This window comes from Caretta caretta, chromosome 7 (genome assembly GCF_965140235.1).
Source record: "Caretta caretta isolate rCarCar2 chromosome 7, rCarCar1.hap1, whole genome shotgun sequence".
Taxonomy (NCBI): domain Eukaryota; kingdom Metazoa; phylum Chordata; order Testudines; family Cheloniidae; genus Caretta; species Caretta caretta.
Genome location: NC_134212.1, coordinates 19474111 through 19495635, shown reverse-complemented (window position 1 = coordinate 19495635; position 21525 = coordinate 19474111). Strand labels below are relative to the sequence as shown.

The window sequence follows — 21525 nt, the reverse complement described above, 5'->3', positions numbered from 1 at the left end:
ATTATATTAATAGTGTCTTAGTTTACCTAATCTATGTGAGAAAGTGTTCACAAGTGATGTAGTCTCTGTCTAGTGGTATCTGTTCCAACATGTGGTTGCAAAGCTATTTCAGTTAGTGGATTGATGGGGGTAAGGTTGAGAAAAGTCTGTCTTGCACTTTTTTTTCTTCTATTCTACATCGATTTACTTGGTACATTTAAAAGTGCTGACTGAGGAAAACAAAGATTCATCTCTGCCTGTTAAACTTCCTCCATTTGAAAAATTAGCCTTCTGATTTAACCAAGGCTATTGCCCGGAATATATGTGGTACTATTTATAAAAAGCCTTCATATGTCCAGATAAGTATTGTAAGAGGGCATACTTTTTATTCACAGGAGAATAAATGTGATAATGAAAGAACATGCTGTTCTGGTAAATATATTCTGGTTTTTATGTTCTTTATTAAAATAACTTATAAGAATCTAGCTCAGAACAAATCAGATGCAGAGCTGATGCACTGTTGGATTTCATGTTTGTACAATGTTGATAAAAATTTTATAATTTTTATAAAGTATAGCTTTTGAGGGATTAGGACCCTAATAAATCCATGCGTTAGGGACAAGATCTTGGAATTAGAGTTTATTGTTAAAGATATAAGGAATACCTGCCACTTCATTACTACATTTTTCATCATGCTTTGTCAAAGATGAAACAAATACTCTAATTAGGACAGTATTTTCAAGTACACAAAACTGATTTCCAAGTCTAATTTGATTTAGTATAAACGACTATAATTAACCAGATGGAGAATTGGATTTCTTTAAGCTCTTGAAGCCATTTTAGTAAATACAAAACCTCTCAAAAATTAATAGTAGTGGAGACTGAGGTTCTTAAATTACAGAATGGATACAGCAGTATTGGTTGAAAGTTTCCTCACACTGCTCCATTGATGAGACTAAACCTTGTTTTGGAGGGGCCACCTGAGAAGTGGGAAGGTAGTCCATGGGTTCTCCCTTGAGACTTCCAAGAATGGTAGTAATTGGTACCAGTTGTGTGTGTGTGACATTTTGGGCAGTGGTCACTGCTTACATCTGACTGTTCTATGGTGGCAGTTGTCAATTGCTACCAGACATCACAGGTTTTGAATTGTTGACTTATTAGTTTACTTTTAAATGTTCCAAATGACAAAAGTGCAGCTACTTTCCTTGGACTATTCCACAGTCTGATGTCTCGCTGTCTACGCTTTCCCTGGTATTTAGCCAAAAATTAGTGCATGATGAGAATTCTGTTCATATATAGGCAGTAATTAAAGTATTAGCATTAATTACAATTTTATTCTAAGGCAGACATATCAATAGAATAAAGATTCCACCTAAGATAGGCAGACTGCTTCAGTTCCTGGAGCGGTATCTGTTTGTGGCTTTAATTTCATGACAGAGTTTAGTCGAATAGCAATAAATAGTAATGTGGAATGCACATCCTTAAAGAGTACTGACTTCATACTTGAACTCTACCAAAGATAGCACCTTTCACTGGTTTTAAATTAGTTTGTGGTGGCTCCTTTTTTGTTGAGAGAAGGCTCATGGCTCATATTTTGTGAGACTTTAGTGGGAGGTAATAGACATGAGAGCTCATAAGGACCTAATTACCCAAAGCCAAAAACTATAGTAACACTGTTTGTAGTTTAACGATTAAGATGACTGACAGCCTATCACTGGAGCTGAACTTAAATTACCATGGTTTTAAACTTATTTATCTGCAGGAGACATTACTTGTGCCTTAGAGCATACTTGCTGGGAAATGAATGTGATTGATGTTTTCACTGGAAATGATAAAACTTGTCATTTTGTTTTTGTGGTACTGTATACCATATTGTATTGTAAAAGCATTGAAATGCTTGTAGCTTGACAAGGTACAGTATGTGTACCTGGGCCGCCTTGGTACATATTACCTTTGACAATAGAAAGGCAACATTGGTGGCTGCTCTTCCTACTTAAAGGCACCACATATTGAATAGTGCCTGCCACGTAAGATGGCTCTTTCACCAGAAGAGGTGGCCCTTCTCTTGCCCCCTCTGTCTTCCACCCCTCCTACCTCCCTCCAGTTAGTGTTCCTCCTGACTTAAGGAGAATGGGGTTCCTCTTCCCATTCCATTTGGCTGATCTTCCTAACCACTATTTTGGGGGGAAGGGCAGGAAGGAGGGGCAATTTTTGGATTTGAGTGGTGCCTACAAGAATCGTGTGGGTTTTTTTTTTTTAAATAAGCAGACTTAGCTCACCAGCAAATAAGATCTTTTTGGGAAAATACCACCTCTCAAAACATTTGCCACAGACAGTTGGAACATTTTAATTTGTTCCAGAAGCATGGCATATTTGGCATATTTTTTCATAATGCCAGATTGTCGGAGTTTAACTTTCAGCCTAAAGGTAAAATTGTTTCAAAATGTATGGTAAGATTTAGACCAACCATGTTATAAGAACATGAAAGTGCTGTTTTTCACTGTTTAAGACAATGGTTTAGACAACTTATGTGCTTCTATTATAGGTAGGGCATTTGGGCTGAAACTTTCCTTGCTCGGTGTTTGTACCTAATACATAATAGGATACAGACCAGGGTCACTGGATATTGATTCTATATATGATTTGTTTGATCCCTAACTGTGCTGTAAGCTGCTAACTTTTTTTGCTACTACTGCTAGAATCAGTACCTAGTGTTCATGGTCTGTATCCTACCTATTTGTATTCTGGTATCACCCAAAGGTTCCAATCAGTATCAGTACCGCATTGTTCTGGGTGCTGTACAGATGTATAGTAAGAGACTGTCCTTGCCCTGAAAAGCTAATCATCCAAAATACTTTTTGACTAGTAAGATATTGCGTATTTTAGCATATTTTAAATGTTAGTTATGTCATGGTTTTCTCCCTAGTCTGGGAGCCCCTTTCCAAAACCACCTGGTTTACTGAGGGTTCTTTTTTCCCAGTCTGAAATAGTGATTTGCTTGACTTCCACTAACACTGTCAGCTAACTGAGCCTGCTGACTGAAACTCTCATTTTGATGAGATTTTTGCTGCTGGGTTGTCATCTACCTAACATTCACTCTCCTTTTTGAAGTCACTATGATTATGCTGGAATGTTAATCTCTGTCTCTGCAGATTGCTCCGTTAGAAGATTAACATTATCATGAAATACAGGCATTCCATGCACTAGTTTAGAGTGAGGAATCAATATAAGAATCAAGTCAGGTGTTGTGCTGGGTATTTTGGTAGGCATGGGCTGCTTGTAGCAGAGAGAGGCAGAACAGACAATGACATTGTTACTGTGCAGTATGAACCATGAGGAGTGTAGATTTTGCAGTTCCCCAGGGGTAGCAAAAATTTGTCACTGCTACTGTACATTATGAAAAAAACATGGAACTGCTTGGTGACAAGTGAACTATTGCAGCAAACCCCACTGAAAAAAACTACTATTGGGCAATACCAATTGTACTCAAGAGGTTTAGCAAGTTAAGACTACTGCAATGTTCTTCTGGACTCATGTTACAGGTCTGTGTTTTGCCACCCTTACTTTATTGGGAATATTTGTGGAGCAGGATGCTACTCTGTGAATAAGGGTGGCAGAATGTGGCTCACAGACTCCATTCTCTGTTAGAGGCATAGCAGGTTGAAAGTCACATGTTGTACCCAGTAAAATTATAAGTAATGTGTAAGAGGACTACAGCTGAGAAATTAGTAGGGAAAAAATTCTTATTTTTTTCAGTTCACTTTGTGCATTTGCCAGCCTTTTAGTCAGTTTCACTGTTTTGCTTGTATAGTCAGCTTCTCATCTGCTGGAAAGGCAGTTCAAATGATCTGGGGAGCAGAAAAAACGCACTTTTTTTTGTTTTTTTTTAAAAAAGACCTTTAAAAAAACAACTTCATAAAAGGTGATGTATCAGAATCTGCATTTGTTTTTACATCAGTTAGTTTAAAAAAATATTCAAGTTGGTGTGCCTTGAGTTTCTCATTTTAGGACAGGGTATTTGTGACGGGTTGGACTGCCCCCTTCTGGGGTGCCACCTGATGTACTGGAATTTCACTGAGCCTCTCTTGCTCAACCAGCCAGGGTTCCCTCTCCCTGCTTTGCTGAATTAGACTCTCCAGCCTCTTGCAGCACACACACACACAGGGACACACCCCACTGCAGTCAGACTGAAGTCAGCTCTGTGTGAGAGGCCTCTCCCAGCACTTATGTGCATACCACTTTTGGGAGATAAACCGAAAATAATACGGTCTTGCACTGTATAGAAAAATCTGCACAGCTCAAGCTAATAAAAATCCACCCTCTTCTCAACGTGAAGAGAGATGTGCATGATGTCTTGCCCCCCAGTTAGAAATTACATAAACTGGGTTTTATTATTAACAAGAAATATGTTTAACAACTACAAAAGGTGAATGTTAAGTGGTTAAAGGGATAACAAACAGAACAAAGCAGTTTACCTTAGTAAATAAACAAAAACTGCAGACTGAGTTTAACACACTACATAGGTAGTATACAAATTAACAGATTCTCACCCTGAGTGATAAACAGGCTGGCAGATTCTTAAGGCACAAGTTGCCTTGGCTTTCTCAGGTTTTCTTACACAGGCTAAAGATCTTAGCCTGGGACCATCACTTCTCACAGTTCAGTCTTTGTTCCTCAGGTATGGTGTCGTAGAGAGAGTGAGGACGCCTCATGTTGTCACTGTCCCTCTTTTATATCTTCCCCCCACTTGTTGGAAAGCTTTTTTGCTGTGACCTGGGTCAAACAGATCCCACTGTATAGAGCTATCTATGAGAGGTTTCTATTGCACACAGTTCCTGCAGTGGACGTAAGTAGTCTAGGTGAAACGCAGGAAAGATTAACGGTTATATGAAGGGAAATATGCATGTAGATGTTTATTTTTTTTACCCTTGATCTGCATGCTTTGTACTATTGGGTGAGTAAATAAATAATACTTTGTTTGAATAAGCTGTGTTGGAGTTCCATTAACCACCTTGCTGGTCATAGCTACCTATAATGACGAGAGGTGCCAAAACAGAGCTGGCCCAGTTGCGTTAACATGGTTGGGAAATGGGGGGCTGCAGCCCAGAGGTTGTCTGAGAGTCATTGCATAGCATGGTTGCACCCAGAGTGAGGTGCAGGAAGCCGGTTCTGTCACCTCCGAGGTGTGCTTGAGAGAGTAAAAGGGGTCTAAGGTGCAGGTTTGCCCTGTAACCATGACAACAGGATATGTGGTAATTTTCATTTTATATAAATGTCCATCAGAGTCCTCATGCAAAATATAAACAGTTTTTGAACTGAAGTCTTATCCCACTACAAAAGCACGTTCCTTCGCTTTCCCTGCCAAAAATTACTTCTACACTAACAAAACTCTGCAGAAGGCAGCAAACCCTGTGGTTTCAAAGGCTGCTGCAAATCTACAGTGATGTCTTTTAGTGAAAGACAGGTCATTAATAAGAACTTCAGTTCTAGTTACTCTCATCAATTTACCATAACCTTAACTAAGAGGTAATTCTAAAATGGCAATAACTGGCAATGTCATTAGGTTTTGATTTTTTTTTTTAATACTGTGTGTGTTTAGTGACCATTCTCTTTAGGAAAGCAGACACCCTGCCCTACAGAGTGTTTGATTTTCAGTGACAGTCCCCAGTGCCTATCATGAGGGCCTGGCATGTCACATGTTGAAGTTCTTCCAGTAGCTGCAGAACATCAGTGAGACATGTATATGCTTCTGTCTACTCTTACTATGCAGGAGAGAAGACCTGGGCAGAAGAATAAAAGGAATGAAATGCTCTAATCAGTCGTCCTCTGTACAGGGGAGAGAGGCAGAAAGTAAAGTCACCTTTGTGTAGAGTACCTACAGTATTTTAAATACTTAAATACCACTGTGGTGAGGACACAGTGTAAAAACCAAGAGAGGGAAGTCATTAGTATTTAGATGATGGGCAACTCCCTTTGTCCCTCCCCTGTCGTTTAATCTTTCTCTGAAGTTGTTTTCAAATACTATTAGGGTCACAAGTGAGAATGAATTTACTGATCCCATTTGATTTATTGGTGGATGATTATCCACATTATAAAACAAATCCACCATTTGACCTAATTTTCTATGACTAAGAATGGGACCTTGAATTAAAGTTGCTGTGGGTCAGGACTGTGATTCATTGGCAGAAGATGCCGTGGTACCTGCCTGTGCAGTTTCTGGCACTGCATGCGGCTCTTTTAATGAACAGTAAACTCGTCCACAGGAATAAAATAGGTAGGGAAAGAGCTCTAGGAGGAGCAGCTCCTTCTCTTCTCTAGACAAATTTTACATGTTACAGGTGAGAAGCCCCACTTGCTTCCCTAGAGCAGAGACCAATGCTGTGTTACAGACTGTTAGGCAGTGGAGGTTGGAAGAGGTATGCAGGTGCTTCATGCTGCCTTAATCCTGAGTTTAAAATGCCTCACAAAGGCAGGGTTGAAGGTGATCTCTGTATCCCACAGGGCTCTACAATGTCTATTCCAGTAATGCTATGAAATCTGAATAATTTTACTCAGAGGTCTTACTAGACATAAGATCCGCCCTTAAAACTAATCTGCATGATGGGGGGGGGGGAGGTAAATAGCTTCTGTTCCATTGGAAGTAAAGAAGAAATGTTGCCCTATTGGTTGGAATTTCTAAATGAAAAGCAAAAAAGTTTGCTACAGAACTAACAAGTGAGCAACTTGCCTGGGATTTGCATAAAGGGCTGTGTTTGCAGAAATGATGTAGGCCTATCGGTTCTGCCTGAAACAAGAATTTTATTGTAATCGGTTCCATAGATTAAGCATGCAGTCTGAAATGTTAAAAATTACTTAAAGCTGCAATATTTAGCTAATGTTACAGTATAAATGTGTAGTACATTTAAAAAAACCCCTACATGTACATTTCAAGTCATTGATACATGTGTACTAGCAGAGTTCATTGCTTTATGATTCAGTACAACCACAATACCATCATTCAGCCCATTAGTCAAATCAGCATTTCAAAATGTGGTGTTTTGCTCTTTTGAAAAATTAATTCAGCATTGTCTGCTCCTCTGTGGCCATTTAGAGGGATTTTTCTGCAAGAGTCATGCATGATTTGTATTGCCAAAATTTGGCGCGCTCACTTCTTGCTACAATTTATATGCAGAATTAGTACAATGTAATTTCAAATGATAGCACAGGGAAGGGGTGAAAAGTGTATTTAATGGAGAAAAAGTAAGATAGAATTGAAATAAAGCTAAAAATAGTGAACCCAATAAATTTGTAAAGCCTGTCTTTAAATTCTGCATGTCTGATTTTTATGTGCAATTCATATTTTTAACCTTTAGTTTTTGTAACCCTCTGTCTAGTCTCACTTGAGACTGTAAAAGCATTGCATCTGGAATCATGGTTTACTTTGTGTGGAGTGCATAGGAAACTTAAGGAGACATAAGTGGTTCTTTTATAACAAGTGGAGGGCAGTGGTTAATCAGATCGGGGGCTCAGAGTTGAGACTCCTGGGTCCTATTCCAGCCTATGTCAATCGAGTGTACTTTGAATCTTTTAAAATAATTGCAATCCAAATAAAAGCTAGTAGGAGTTCTGGAACACAAAAGGTGAAGCTATTGGGCTATCTTTATTTAAAAGCTTTATTTTAAAAAGAAATCAGTAGCAAATTTCAGATTGAGAGTTTCAGGTAAAAAGTACTCAGCAAGCTTCTGTGGTTTTGTTTAACTGACCATGTTAGCCCTTTATGGCCTAAGCTCTTAAATAATTTTAAAAAGTATTATTAATCCTAGAAATAACACTAACAGTGTTTCATTTTCCTGATACTGATGGCAGTTGAATGGCAGCGTCTGAGGAAAGATTGTAACTTACATTGTCACTGCTATGTACTACTTTCTTCAAGAGATAATTGCATGCAAATAGCAAGTGAAGCTGCCATATGGGGCCTGTGATTTAATACTGATGCAATTACATAATAAACGGGAATTTCAGTCAAAACATTTTTTTTCCTGGTTTTCGATCTTTTCTCCTCAGCTGGGCTCTCACCCACTTACAGTGGTCACGGGACAACACTTATTTATTTGTTGCTTACAATAGAATATCTGACGTGTAGCTCTTCTGTTTCCATCAGATATGTGGAAGACTTGTTTGTATCAGAGTTGTACAATACTGCTTAGGGTTTTTTGCAGGTGGAAGTGTTCAGTTTGGGTTTTTTCTTGCCCAGATCCTTCGTGTGCTTGGTTTGAAAAAAATCACTTACTCTGCCAACGGACATACCCTCTCTGGATTCCCCATCTTAGATATTTTCTTCCAGTTTTCAGATCATTACCTTTTTCATTTTGGAAGAGGAGTGGTGCTTCCTGTTTTTTTCCAGAGATTCTGTAATAACACTTTAACATGTTGAAATAAGTGGCAATTCAGCCCTTTATGTTCAGTTAAATATTGCCACAAAGTCCTAATTCTGAGCTGTGAGTTGTAAACATTTTGCTATACTTAAGCCATGTCTACACTGCAAACACAAGTTACATGGGCATACAGCTGCCTAAATTTGTATATCACTCGGGCGTGTGCATACTTGGCTGCTTGCATCAGCGATGCACATACTTGCCAGGAGTGTGTGTGTGTGTGTGTATCTGTAGAGTGATGTGCAACATGGGAAGGTATCCCTGTGTGCTATGCGCTGCCATCTGTCACATTGCCTTTTGGTATACTTTTGCAATGTTTTGTGGGATAGTAATGATTAGTCCAGGGATTTCTGGGAGGTAAGGGTCAAGTTCCCAGCATGCAATGTTCTCCAGACCAGAATGCCTTCCACGTCCCCTATTTTTTGTGCCTTTTTAAAACATCCAACAAACTCTCACAGTGCTTTTCATTCTTTGACAGAAGCGTGGAGTCCACTGAGCTCAGCATTGTTCTTATGAGCATTGTAAATACAGGAGGTAGATCTCCAAGAAGTACTGCAACAACTGGGATCACAATGAGGAAGATGAGGATGTCTTTGAGGAGATTTTGTTGGACGGGAGATGTGGGGGGGAGGGTGGATCCAGGTTGCTGGTGATATTCACAGAGCAGCTGCAGACAGTGGAGCACCACTTCAGGGCCTGAGACAAGCACTGATTGGTGGGTCACATAGTAATCCAGGTTTGGGATGAAGAGTGGTGTCTATAGCACTTCTGGATGCAAAAAACCTCATTGCAGTGCATGAACAGCATAATGGGAGCTGTTTGGGCAGTGGAGAAGTGAGTGTTGATCATGATGTGAAAGCTTGCAATGTCAGATTGTTACCAGTCAGTGGGAAATAATTTTGAGGTTGGAAAATCCACACTGGGACTCTTGTCAGACAATTGTGTAGGGCCATTAATCATCTCTCATTCCTGGCAGTGTGCAAGAAATAGTGGATGGATTTGCAACTATGGGATTTCTGAACTACAGTGGGGCAGTAAATGGATGCATATCCCTATTTTGGCACCAGCCTTCCTTGCTGCTGAGTACATCAACAGAGAGGGATACTTTTCCATGGTTATGCCAGTGTTAGTGGATCAGTGGGGACACTTCATTGATATCAGTGTGGATTGGACAGGGAAAGGTGGGTGATGCTTGCATCTTTATGAACACAGAAGTTTTCAGAAAACTGCATGCAGGGACACTTCTTTCCCATGTGGCAGACTGCCACTGGTGATGTGGAGATGCCCATAGTGATTCTGGGGGTCCCAGCCTACCCCTAGCTCCCTGGCTCATGAGCCATACACTGGCCATCTGGACAATGCCAAAGAAAGATTGAGCTACTGACTCAGTAGGTGCAGAGTGACTATGGAATGTTCTTTTAGTGGATTGATGGGTCATTGGCATATCCTCACTATGTTAGATCTCAGTGAGGAAAAAATAATTCCAATAGTTATAGCTGCTTGTTGTGTACTGCATAATATATTTGAGGCAAAGTGGGGAAAGCTGCCACCAGGATGGAGGGGCAAGGTGGACTGGCTCTCTGCTGAATTTGAACAGCCAGACCTCCGGGCTATTCAAAAAGTCCAACATGGAAGTATGCATTTGAAGGAGACTTTAAAGGGTCATTTTCACAGTCAGGTACAATAGTGCTCTCTTGCATGGGCAGCAGGAATGATAGGTTGTGGTGTTTGGCAAGGGAAGTTTTTGCTTTATTATGCCCCATGCAGGTTCCAGGGTGGCTGAGGCGGCAGTATGTGCTATTCAGATTCTCAGGTTCATCACCCTGGACTCCAGAGAGATTACTGCTGAACCCAGGAAGCTGAAAAGCGCACAATGCCTCCTCAGCCACCCCGGAACATGCATGGGGCATATCAAAAGCTTGTTTGGGACAAGAGGCTTTTCCCTGGGTCGGCTTGGGGTCTAGTTAGGGGAGGCGCAGCTGCAACTGTCCCGGGGCTTCTCTGGGCAGGTGGGGCGGGGGATCAGGGCTTCGGGTGGCCTGGGGCTCCTCCAGCCAAGGGCGGGGGGGCGCTTGGAGCTCTGGCCATGGGGGGTCAGGAGTCTCTGGGCTCCAGCCGTGGGGTGGGGTGGAGGCGGAAGGGGCCAAGCCAGGGGCTAGCCTCCCCAAAGGGAGCTCCATCTGCTACCCATGCTCTCTTGCTATATTGAGAGAGTGCCTGTCCTTTGTAATTTAAATTATGTATTTTTTTGTTTTTGCCTGCTGGTATCTAGTCTGTTGGGCCTCCTCGCCATCCCTCACAGTTAGGTGAGAGTTTTAAGCACATCAAACTTCTCTGTCAATATCCTCTCCCCAGTGTTTACTTTGTGTCTTCTTCCGTGTTGTCCCTTTATGCCTGGACCTAATTTCCTTTCTTTATGTGCAAGGCTCAGTTCTCTCCTCTTTCAGCCCCCTGTATAAAACACAATTCCAGGAAGCTAATCAGGGCTAATCACTGCAAAGTATTGCTTCATATATTAGAGAACACTTACGGGTGTTGTAAATCAATCTTCTGGTCTCTGGATGCTTTGTCTATTGTTATGTGAGCTTTTGGGGGCAAGTACCCGTATTTCCTCCACAATCTATAGAATGCCTAACACAGTGTCAGTACTTATTAAATCAAATCTATATAAAAGATAGAGTATTATTGAAGGCAACAAAATTATCTTGATATTTTTGGTACAATGCAGAAGATTCTTCTTACTGTACCAACTAAGGCATACCAAGGATGCTTCTCTGTATCTGCACAGCATTGTAATTTTTTAATTGGGCCAGGGGAGCTGTTCAGATTATATTACAAGGACAGGTGGTCAGACATGCTGAGAAATAAGTCCTAAGTTCCCTTCAAGATTTTCTTTAGAGAATTGTTTGTCATATGCTTCACATGTGTTTTTAAGAATGGATGGGTGTTACAATGGCTAGTTAATGTCGGCTCAACACTTTGAAGATGCAAAGCACTAGATGGGTCCAATTCTGTGTGGTATGGAGAACCCTCAACTCCCATTGGGAATTGAGGACATTGAGTACTTTGCAGTATAAGGCCTTGTACGTTCTTAATAATCTTCACTATCTGAACTATCTTTTTTATAGTCTCTGCTGTATTGTTCCATTTTTCTGCTCTGTTTGCAATTGAAATAGAAGGGTAATATGTCATCACAAAACCACAAATTGGATTTGTTCTAACATCTCCTTTACATAATTTTGCATGTTTAATATTCCTGCTGCATGTTGTCAGGCTCCATGAAAAAATTGACAAATGTGAGTGTCGTAGCATGAAAGATAATGTAATAAAGTCTTACGTTAGACACTTCAGTCGCTTTTATATTTTAAGCAGTGTGAATTTAAATATTTTTGCATAAAACTGTCCTCATCATCATCCTACTGAGCTGAGAAATCAGAATGGTGGTGTCTTAAAAATGATTGGCATGACATACATGGGATTCTTATATCGGTGTATATGCACAGCTCCTATTAGGGATAATGAGTTAGCTATTGAGTGATGGATGCACTGAAGTTGCCCCATCCCAAAACTATGGTATCCAAGTTCACAATTTGTAGAAAGTTTCTGTGGGCTCCATGACCAGAAGTATCCACTCTGAATTCTCTTACAGCCATGAGGGCTGTGATAATGCCTGAACCATTGCGCATCCTTCACCCTGTATGGTGCTTGTTAACTTAAGGCAAAATTCTCTTCTCATACACAGTGGATCTTGACTGATATTCTGCTCTCTCCATACAAGCACAGGTTTCCCCTTAGGAGAGTAATGTACTGGAAATTAAAATCCACAGTAGAGCTCCAAAAGGAAAGTTTTACCCTTGGGACCAGATCCTACTAGGAGCTGAGCAGTTCCTGAGATGATCCCCATCCTCAGTTTCCATTAAATGAAATGGGAGTGCAAGGTGCCAGCTCCAGGCACTTTTATGTTGCAAATATACTCTCCCTGCCCCCCTCCACTCCCCATCAAGGAGACTTGCCCTAGGTGCTGTTAACATTTGCCAAATAGGCCTTTCCTGGTGGATATTGGAGTGGGATGCTTAATGTCTGTTTTTCCTCCTCCCAATGTGAGGCTTGTTATCTCTGCCTAGCTGGTAGAGAGTGGGGGAAAAAGTAGTATTAACACAGTGTAGCTGAATACAAAATATTCTTGAGACTGGCCAGGCTCCTGAGATTTAGTGATCAATGGACAAGCACTTGGCTCACAAAGGAACCAGAGGTGAGGTGAGCAGAGTAAGGATTACTGACTTTGGTCAAAGTTTACTTTTTTTTTAAATGTTGTTTTCAAACTATTTTTTTCGGTTAATTCAAAGGAGGGACCAGAAAAACAGAGGTAACTACTGTCTCTGGAATGATGAGACTTCTTACAGCAAATACGAACATTGGATGGCTCCATCAGAAAATAGAGGAGAGGATGCTTATGAACTTCTGGTAGTAGATTCTTCCTCTTTGGTTTTCATTTATTGAGCTGAAACATTAAACAGATGGACGCTAGGCCTACGGAAGAAACATTCTGTCTTCACAAAAGAAAAGATGATTGCAAAAGTGCAACAGCTGTTTCTTTCTAAATAAGATTCTTCCACCAAATTGTCATCTTTTCATCTTCTGTCACCAAGCCTCAGTCTCATGAAAAGGTGTTACTGGTGTGAATTCATTCATTCAGGAAGTAAACACTGCTGTGGACACCATTGTCCGCCTCAGTCTTGGCAGACCACTTGATGGAAGCCCTTGGCTGACATCTTCTGATACTGCCAAGAAGTTAGATTGATGTGAATTCACCCTAACACATTCCTCTGCATGACCTACAGCTACTCAATTCTTTGGAGTTTTTGAATACACTCTAACTCTGTTACAGCTATTTCAAAACTGTCACTTGGTTGCCTTTCTGGTTAAGGAAGAGTGGGGTTAAAACTAATTCTTAACTTTACAATGTTGACAAAAGCTTTGCTCGTTCTTCTCAAATTGAAATGTTAATGAGATGAGATTCTGGGTTAAGATTAGTGAACATTTTGAAGATTTTTGCTTTTGCCAGAAGAGTTGCCATGGATAACTGATACAAATTCTGTAGACAGTAGGACTTCAAAGCCTGTCACTGCAACTGTAGTTCAATGTACTTTCCTGTAGAGAGACCCTGATATGGCAGCTTTCCAAGGTACCATTCATTGCTCTTGCTTCCTGTTGGAATGTTCTGTATTTGGGGACTGTGTCTTAAAAGTTTTAATGGTCATTTATGTGAATGCTTGAAATAGGTTTGGATTTTTGGTTACTAGCTTCAGACTGAATTTCATTTATGTATCAAGAAAAGGAGTATTTGTGGCACCTTAGAGACTAACCAATTTATTTGAGCATAAGCTTTCGTGAGCTACAGCTCACTTCATCGGATGCATACTGTGGAAAGTACAGAAGATCTTTTTATACACACAAACCATGAAAAAATGGGGGTGGAGGGGGAGAAAACCTGGATTTGTGCTGGAAATGGCCCAACTTGATTATCATACACATTGTAAGGAGAGCGATCACTTTAGATAAGCTATTACCAGCAGGAAAGTGGGGTGTGGGGGGAAAGAAAACCTTTTGTAGTGGTAAACACCCATTTTTTCATGGTTTGTGTGTATAGAAAGGATCTTCTGTACTTTGCACAGTATGCATCTGATAAAGTGAGCTGTAGCTCACGAAAGCTTATGCTCAAATAAATTGGTTAGTCTCTAAGGTGCCACAAGTACTCCTTTTCTTTTTGCGAATACAGACTAACACAGCTGTTACTCTGAAACCTGTCATTTATGTATCAAGTTTATTTAGAGTCTGTGTTTATGTAGTCTTTCCAGAAATGCTCTCATGTATGCTTCTAGAATAATGGCTTTTAAAAAAAAATCTGATTGTGCAGTCTTTCAGTGTAATTTTGAGATGGAGGTGAATAGCGTAATCTGTTTGCCTACAACTTTAAACAAGCTGATTTCTAAAACGATTAGTATGTAACTTCATAGACCATTTAGCTCTCCCTTTGACCTAACCCCCCTTTGACTTCCTGGGAACACTGCCTCCTAAAGGTTGTGAGTAGAAATTTGTATTTAGTATTGCTAAACTGATATTTGGAAAAGTTAGTGTGGCACTATTAAATGTCTTAATACCAAACTACTGTTTTTCAGGCTTAACCTGAATCTTGAGATAATGAGTATACTCAAGGTCCTTGCATCAAACTTTTGCTGTAGAGTATAAATACAATACCTTAATGGAAAGAAGGCTTGTGTTCATTTGAAGACTTAGGCAATGTATTGGGAGGGGAAAAAACAAGTAGTTTTGTTTATATCCTGACAAACAGTGCAGTATAGAAGCCTTTGATGGATAGATAGGGAGAATTTCAGGACAATAGCAGGTAACTTTTCCCTCAAGCTAGAGGTGTAAGTGCCTGGATTTATGGATATATGCATCCAGAAAACCTAAATAAACAATTGTGCATATCATAGCAAAAATCTGACTACCATACTAGACCATGAGTGTTGTTCTTTTTCTGAACAATTAAAGTGAGTGGTGGTGGTTCTGAACAATTAAAAAGCCATGGCTGGATGTTGATGGTTGAGAGTCTGACATCAAGATAAGAGAAACAGTCGAATTGCAGCAAATGGCTTAATTGCAGATTTGATAGGTCAAGAGCAGAGGGAAGGTTGTTTTACAAGCTCAGAAATGAATCTCTTAGTTCCTGAATTGCAGTGAAAGACCATGGCTGTGCCAGGCTATGCTGTTCCCTGCCTGAATACAGTACCCTTTCTAAAACGTAAGAGTGGGAGCTATAAAACGCTGCCATTTTGTTTAACTGCTAATTATCTGGAATACTGTTTATATGAGAAGAGAGAGTAATGTCTGTTAGAATATTTATTTGTGTTTGCAAGACCCTGCTTTTATTTTCACAGTCTCTAGCAAGAAGTAGATTTCATCCAATCCCAGACAGTTGATGACTCTCAGTATTGCTAAATAATTACTTTGGTACATGGTATCTTTTCATTGCCTTAGACCCCAAAGATACAAAAATCCACAGATTTGTTATCCATCTGTAGAAGTAAGATCTGTCCATCCTTCAAGAATGTGGCAGTTATTGTCATAACTGCTTTTTTAATTGAACTTTTCTCCAGTTGGGGGATCGAGTTCTGCAATATAGAAATGTAAATCCTATGGGAGACTTAAAGATCCTTTTTAAACCTTCCCCTACTTGTTGGCAGTGGTCTTTCCTTTCGAAACACTGAAGACTCTGATCTTCTCCCTTCCTTCCGTTCCCCTCATATATACCAGTCACTGAAGTTTCCAAGCTGGAACTACCATCTTTCCAGCTGAGAAGTAGTGGATGGTGACGCTTTGTGGTTTGTCTACACTGTATTTAGATTCCTCTGGCTGGCCCATGCCAGCTGACTCTGGCTCAAGGGTCTTGGGCTAAGGGGCTGTTTAACTGTGGTGTAGACGTTCAGGCTTGGGCTGTGGCCTGAGCTCTGGGACCCTCCCACTTCATAGGGCCCTAGAGCCCTGGCTCCCGCCCAAGCCTGATCCTTTACACCATAATTCAACAGACCCAAGAGCCTGAGTCAGCTGGCCAGATTCGACCACCGGTTTTTAATTGCAGCATAGATATACCCATAGACGCCTGGAGAAATCTTTGACCAATGTGAGGTGCATTCTTGAATGAGACTGTCTAATGTATCTAAGGGCTTGTCTACACTTGACAGTTGTTTTGTGTTAAGGTAGGTTGTGAATTTAAAGTACAATAGCTATTCCTGAATAATTATGCTGAAATAAGAGTGTCCACATATAATTATTAAGTAGTAGTTGTATCTGAATAACTCCCATGTGTATACAACTCTTTAAGGGTTTGTCTATGTGGGGAAATTTACCAGCCCAAGTTTACTGGTGTAACTCCTGGTGTGGACACTTCTTATTCTGGGGAGTTATACAGTATAACTAGCAGTATAACTGTTACAATTATTGTGGTAAATTTCCCTGAGTAGACAAACCCCAGGGATTTCAGTCTAGTTCTTATGTATCTGTAATATCAACTACAAGCAATTACATTTCATACCATGACTCTAACATAAATCTACAGAAGAACTGGATTTAAGGGTTTAGGCTGAAAATCTGGGCTGGTATTTTGGCCTTAACTGTCCTCTTGGGTGGAGGGGGTAGAGGGAGGAAGAAGCAGTTTGATTTACAAGCATCTGAAAGTATGTCATTAGAAACAAAAAACATCAACTCCTTGAACTTTTTTCTCCCTGCCACATTTTGAGCTTACAGTAAATTCTTAGTCGTTATAAATCACCCAACAGTAGGATTCCATAATAGAAACGTTGGCAGGTAATTATAGCAAATATTACTGTACTGCAAAATACCTCCTCAGATTCTCCTTGCCCCTACCACTGCATCAGACTGTTCCTTTCTGCACAGTGACAGTTGTACTGCACAATTTGACTTTACAGCACAGTGAACTAGGAATCACTAAATACTTAAATTAAATAGCTTATATGATGCATTTTCTGACTTAGCCGCTGATCTTAGCAGGCTTCTTTTTAATAGGATCCAACCCTGGCAGCATTAAATGAAGACATCCAGTGACAGTGGCCCTCTTTAGTTGTTATGGAGTAGGAGATGAGATAAGGAAGGTCTCTTACTGCCCTTTATAGGGAAACAGACAAACATCTAGACATGCCTCATCAAACCCTGGAAACCAGTTAGAAACAATGCTGCTTTTGAATAAACATGAGGGGCATCCACATGAATTAATAAAGATTCTGTTGTAATTTCTTTATATGAGGTTTTCAAAATATATTTTACAAATGTTAACTAAGCCACACACTGATGTGAAGTAGTAGGTAGGGCATATATGGAACACTTCAGCCACCTCTGTAGTGGAATGCAGCAGCTGTTTTACATCATATATGCTACACAGCAGTTTAGAAGAAGAATTTGAATACCTTGAAATTCCATGGGACATGTCAGTAGACTGATTATTTGAGTTACAATTTGGACAGCACACTGGGATTTCTCACAGAGAAATCCGAATTCTTCAAAGACCACAAGTTCTCAGTCTGTTTTACCCTTTTTTAAAAGATGAAAGCCCCTTAATCTAAACTGGATGTTTCATATCTAAAGCCTACTGACCCAGCCTCATCCTACATTATCCTCAGTTTTCACAAAAACAAAACTTTCAGTAAGTCTTATGGCTTCAAGTGGGTAATATTTGACTGCATGCATGTCTGCCTTAATAAATAGAGAGAAGTAATACAGAAAATGAGAGAAGTAGAATGGTTTTCTGAGTATATCCATGAAACATGAGCAACTCTTTAAAACTGTGTGCAAAGATTAACCTCACAGAGATGTAGATAAGTGGTTCTAAAAATAAAATTGAAGTAATTGGGTAATGTGAAGAGTATTTAATGCTCTGTATAGCCTCTAACACCAAGAAACTGTGATCAGGCAGAAATTTGCAGAAACTAACTTATCCCATTACCCCAGGCTTGCTGAGTAAGCAATAGGACCTTGTCTAAGTTGAAGCTAGAATGCAATTGGTTGTAGAAATCTGTTTACAACAGCAGGACTAATAATACAAGCAATTCTATAACCCATTGTACATGTGTATTAATGTATTACTTCCATAAGAATTGGACCCCAAGGGGCAGTGAAATCACACTTCTGTTTTTCAGCATGAGTTTAGTTGGCAACAGCTACATGTAAATTATACAGAGAGGTTTGTGGGTTTACGATAAGGAAGAAAAATGCTTCATTAAAATTTGAATTTGTTAGTGTTTAATTCCATTCCAAAGTACTGGAGAGTCAGTTTTGAGCTCCGTGGTAGGAGAAGCAAATCTTATTTTATTGAACAATAAAAGGGCCAGGCAGAGTAAATCAATTAGATTAAACTCCATTAAATCCTCAGCACAATGTATCGCATCTAGAATTACTTTACTGAGCTACAGTAATGACATCTTGGAGGTTTAAAAACACCTGGTGATCAAAGCCATACAACGTAAGGAGAGAGGGATTGATTCCCTGTACCCCTAAGCCTCCCTTATTTCTACATTTAAAGAGTAATTCACACTTCTCAGAAAATGTTAAATGTACTGTTCAGAAAAAATTTGTATCACTGTCTTCTGTCTTCCCTTAGTCTTTATCATTAAGAAACAAAAGCCCTGTTGTCAAAATATCATGACTGGGACATATATGCAGCGTATTTGTAGCCTCGTCGGTCCCAGGGTATTAGAGAGACAAGGCAGGTGAGGTAATATCTTCAGTTGGACCAACTTCTGTTGGTAAAAGAGACGAGCTTTTGAGCCACACAGAACTCTTCAGGTCTCTAGCTCGAAAGCTTGTCTTTCTCACCAACAGAAGTTGGTCGAATAAGATATTACCTCACTCCCCTTATGTCTCTAATTACTGGGGCATGTCAGAATAGGCCTAAAGCTTAGCTTTCATAAGATTGAGGTTTTTATGAAATCTAAGATTGACAGAGGTCTGTAGATATTTGAAATTCCTTTTGGTTTTTTGGGGGTTTTATGTGGAGTTTTGTGTTTAGAGGTTTTTTTTGGTTCAGAGCTAATACGCATAGCTTGTAACTGAAACATCCCAGCATTATGTTGGTGCTTGAGAACCAGTGAGTGAAGCAGATTAGCTTTCCATAAGAAGTTGGCTGATTTAACAAACCATTAACTGGCTCTTTTCTTGGACCAGTTTTTGTGCTTTGATGGTCATCTGAAGACCATGTCCTTACTGAATAACTAACCTTATCTCAATATTCCAAGTGCTTTTCAGATTACAGCTAATTGTTGCTTTGTGAGAGAGGCTAAAGATAAGTTCAGTAAAGAAGTTACTGCTTTTAAGATGGCATTAGTTTTATGGGAAGATAAATAGATTCAGGTCTATAATGCTGTAGGTTGAAACCATAGCAGTGGAATTTAGGGGCTTTCAATGGGGCAAATTAATGTGTGGTGCATCTTTTCCTCATGTTTGGTATGTTGGCTTTTACATAAATTCCCTCAGCCCTTCCCTTCTCTACCTCCAAAAATAGAATTACCCAATGCTTTATTCTAGTTACCCAGTGCTTTATAGGGATTTGTACTACACTGTTTGTATAATTATCTGCAAGTATTTAATACAATAAATAATAGTGCCACAAACTGAAAAGAAAAGGTCAGGATGATCAAGGGAGCATCACTAGAAATAACAGGATAAAATTCAGACGAAGTGTCAAGGTTCCTCCCCCACTCTGAACTCTAGGGTACAGATGTGGGGACCTGCATGAAAAACCTCCTAAGCTTATCTTTACCAGCTTAGGTCAAAACGTCCCCAAGGTACAAAATATTCCACCCGTTGTCCTTGGACTGGCCGCTACCACCACCAAACTAATACTGGTTACTGGGGAAGAGCTGTTTGGACGCGTCCTTCCCCCCAAAATACTTCCCAAAACCTTGCACCCCACTTCCTGGACAAGGTTTGGTAAAAAGCCTCACCAATTTGCCTAGGTGACTACAGACCCAGACCCTTGGATCTTAAGAACAATGAACAATCCTCCCAACACTTGCACCCCCCCCTTTCCTGGGAAATGTTGGATAAAAAGCCTCACCAATTTGCATAGGTGACCACAGACCCAAACCCTTGGATCTGAGAACAATGAAAAAGCATTCAGTTTCTTACAAGAAGACTTTTAATAAAAATAGAAGTAAATAGAAATAAAGAAATCCCCCCTGTAAAATCAGGATGGTAGATATCTTACAGGGTAATTAGATTCAAAAACATAGAGAACCCCTCTAGGCAAAACCTTAAGTTACAAAAAAGATACACAGACAGAAATAGTTATTCTATTCAGCACAATTCTTTTCTCAGCCATTTAAAGAAATCATAATCTAACACATACCTAGCTAGATTACTTACTAAAAGTTCTAAAAAAGAAAAGGAGTACTTGTGGCACCTTAGAGACTAACCAATTTATTTGAGCAATTTATTATGCTCAACCAATTTATTATGCTCAAATAAATTGGTTAGTCTCTAAGGTGCCACAAGTACTCCTTTTCTTTTTGCGAATACAGACTAACACGGCTGTTCCTCTGAAACCTAAAAGTTCTAAGACTCCATTCCTGGTCTATCCCCGACAAAGACCAGCATATAGACAGACACACAGACGCTTTGTTTCTCTCCCTCCTCCCAGCTTTTGAAAGTATCTTGTCTCCTCATTGGTCATTTTGGTCAGGTGCCAGTGAGGTTACCTTTAGCTTCTTAACCCTTTACAGGTGAGAGGAGCTTTCCCCTGGCCAGGAGGGATTTCAAAGGGGTTTACCCTTCCCTTTATATTTATGACACGAAGAAAATCCAGACTGAATAGCCAGAGTGGGGGTGTTTACTGACAGCGAGAACTGAAATGGACAAGGCACTAAAAATGTACTGTAGGTAACGATTCTTTGTTGGTGAGGAAGTGGATTGGATGACCTAATAGGCTGTTTCTAACTCAGACTTCTCTGTAATATAGTACTATGATTTTTAGCTCAGAGCGTATGCTATTTGTGGTTATCACTTCCTCCATAAATGTCGCATCGTTGCTCAGTTATGAAGTTGAAAACTCAATTTTCTGTAGGCAGTATTAAAACCCAGCTGTACATCCTTAGCTGAGGTATTTCAGAGGCACAAGAAAGTAAATTGCAGACACACGTAATCGCTGGTAACAAGACAACTTTCTTGGATGTGTGGCGTTACGGGCAGTGTTACTTCCACTTCAAAGAACAAAAGACCATCCAAAACCGTTCAAGTCCAGAAATTTGACCAAGAACTAGATTGTACTTAACTACTCAAACTACCTGAAATCTTAATTTCATTTAAGTGAGATTTTCTCCATATTGGTATGAACTGTGGTGGCAAGAGATACTGTACTTCCGTTTCCCATTGTTTCCAGTGGCAGTCCTGGTATATTGTAGCTAACTCACTAACACACACATTTCTGATTTACTATGAAATTTGATCTTCCATGTAGTTCTTGGTAAAGTGTGCCCACCCGTCTGATTGTGCACTATTGTGTTTCTTATACATATAGTTACTTCTGTAGCACTCATCACAGTCATATTTCAGTACTTCTGAG

The 21525-nt window shown here is 39.9% G+C and overlaps 1 protein-coding gene across 5 annotated transcripts in view; it reads left to right on the top strand.

Annotated features, from left to right (window-relative positions):
* TMCC1 (transmembrane and coiled-coil domain family 1) overlaps positions 1-21525 on the top strand; it is a 207871-nt gene that overhangs the window by 47300 nt on the left and 139046 nt on the right. The gene's annotated exons all lie outside the window — the stretch shown is intronic.